Source organism: Henckelia pumila, chromosome 4 (genome assembly GCF_033568475.1).
Source record: "Henckelia pumila isolate YLH828 chromosome 4, ASM3356847v2, whole genome shotgun sequence".
Classification (NCBI taxonomy): domain Eukaryota; kingdom Viridiplantae; phylum Streptophyta; class Magnoliopsida; order Lamiales; family Gesneriaceae; genus Henckelia; species Henckelia pumila.
The window spans coordinates 206,995,921-206,998,600 of record NC_133123.1 but is presented as its reverse complement, the minus strand read 5'-3'; positions in this window follow the sequence as shown (position 1 = coordinate 206,998,600).

Genomic DNA, 2,680 nt, shown 5'->3' with positions numbered 1-2,680 from the left:
GGGTTAATAATTTTGAAATTTTAAAATAACAATTTCATACGGGCTTGGACAATGATTGAAATTCTAATCATTGTTCCATAGCTAAGTTTGCGGGTTAAATGGGATTGATGCTCCATCCGGGCTATAGACGAGGGGATTGAATCCGAATCATATCTTAGTTATAGCTAAGTTAGCGGGTAATTATTGGGGCTTATAAAAAAAATACCGGGTGCAAATTCCGGAGGTACGTAATTAATCTAAAAAAAGTGCATGTTTTTGTTTGGGATTGTTGAGATGACAAAGTGCTGGATTGTGATACTTGCATTGAATTGTCATAGGTCGCTAAACATTCTTAGGATGGATTCTTTTGAAGTTGCACGAAACTGGAATAACATGGCATACACACACGTTTACGTTAAACTGACAGTGTATTGCGAACAATCAGAAGTTTGTGGTTTTTAATTTTTTAAGTTGGATTTATCGGAGGCTATGTTGTTCATGATTCATTCTTGCTTATGTTTTTGTTTTCATATTGTTTTTGTATGTCTTGCTCGAGGGCGAGTGATGAGTGAATTTTGTATGCATTAGTCGTGATAGGTTTATGTCTATTTTGTGTGCATTCATATTATTTTTATGTGTTTTAGCGCATGCTTGTGTATTTCACTCTCCGGGTTAATTTTGTAGGAAAATGGATTTTTGAAGAATGAATTACGAAGCAGCCTTGGTCGAAAATTCAAATTTAATTTTATAGAGACCCAAATCCGATCTTCACCGTTCAGAATAAATTCAAGATGTTTTGAAGCTGCTGTCCAAATTTCAGCTCGATCCGACGGCTAGAACTCAAGATATGAATTTTTCAAAATCGTCGCGCGGAGCAGAAAAATCCACTCACTCGAGCGAGACTTGTGCTCGCTCGAGCGAGCGAGACGCGCCAAAAATCTTCTGAGACAGAAAGTTGCTCGCTCGAGCGAGCCCAGAAATCCTTCGGAACAGAGTCATGCTCGCTCGAGCGAGCAGAGCGTGCAGAATTTGTATTTTTGGAAACTCTTGCTCGGATTGGATGCTATCTTTTGAAGACCCTTGGGCATATAGATACAAATCTAATCATCAGATTAAAGGGTTCCAACACGCAGAGAACGCGGAGGGCGGCTACAACAACTTGGGAGAGAATATTTCTCGTTTTTTCTTCTTTTCTTATTTTTATTTTTAGCTCATGATTAAAACATTGTTTGAATCATGATTTTGGTTCATGAGTAGTTTTTCTTTTGATCAAGGCCACGTGATTGGGCAAGATAAATTTATGTAGAAAACTTGAATGTTTGTTTGGGATTTTTTAGACTTGATTTTATTTTATTGATTATCAGATTTATATTTATCTTGTGAATAGCCTGATCAACTGTTTATGCTTGCATGTTAATCGATTCCAAGTCGACAGAGAAGGTTTCGATATCAATCACTTTGATAATCAGCATATTGTAAAACTGACTAGAAATAGAATTCGGTTTCAATGTGCGGTTTATGTGTTTACTGAATTCTCACAGTTATTCATGCATTCAAATTTGATTAGAATTACGAAAGATTAATCCGTCAATATTTGAATAGGTTTGATTGTTCTAGAAATAGTCCTTTGAACAAATTAGGAGAATTCCCGTGAATTAAGATTAAATCTGAGTTTTGAATCGACTACTTGTTACATAATTTGTTTGGTACCTACGTGTGTCCTTGATTGAGCTTTTCCCAAATTGAATTTTAATCCAAAATCTTTGCTGCGTTTTTATTGAGTTGAATTTTATTTGCTATTTAATTTTTTAGTTTAAAATCTGAAATCACTTTTATTCATTAGTCTAGATTAAGTAGGAATAATAATATTTTGGTATTCATAATTATACAATCCCTGTGGGTTCGACATCTGGACCTTTGTTCACTTTACTATTTCTTGACTTGGTACGCTTGTCAGTAGATTCTTAATCATACCGATTTAAGCGGTCAACCTTAAAAGTTGATAATACCGAGGTAAAATATTTCTTAAGGAATAAGATTGAATCTAAACCAGAGTAAGCTAGATTATTAAGATGGCAAACTTTATGTCAAAATTATATTTTTGATATTGTTATTATTAAATCTCATGAAAATATTCTTGCAGATTTTTTAACAAGAGATGGAAGGCAGTGACGTGGATTCCATCATGAAAATGCAGAGGAATCTCAGGGAACACCTTGGATTGCTTCAAACCAAGTTCAACCAGTTAGTCATTAATGTTGAAATGGCTGGCAGGTTACAACAAGCTGATCGGATCAAAGTATCCAATTGAATTAAATGATGTTTGCAAGCTTAAACTCAACTATGGGCTACTATTCAAGGGCCAATTGTGAAGGCTATATATAGAGAAACGTTGGTTTCTCATAAACAAAAAATGATAAAACCATTGGTTTTACAAGAAGAAAAAATACAGTCACTGATGTAGAACAAGATGTTGGAGATTCTAAAACCTAAGAAACAAGTGCTAGTCTATCATAACTTTTGATGAATTGGATAAAGCAACAATTGATGAGCAAAACTCATCAAGTCAACCCTCCCCCTTCGGGGTAAAAGAGGAAGATATCAATCTTAGGCCCAACACAGATAAGGGAAAATCTAAGATTGATACTAATCCAGCTATTATTTCTCCATTTCAGGTTTACAACAAAGGTGGGAGAAATTG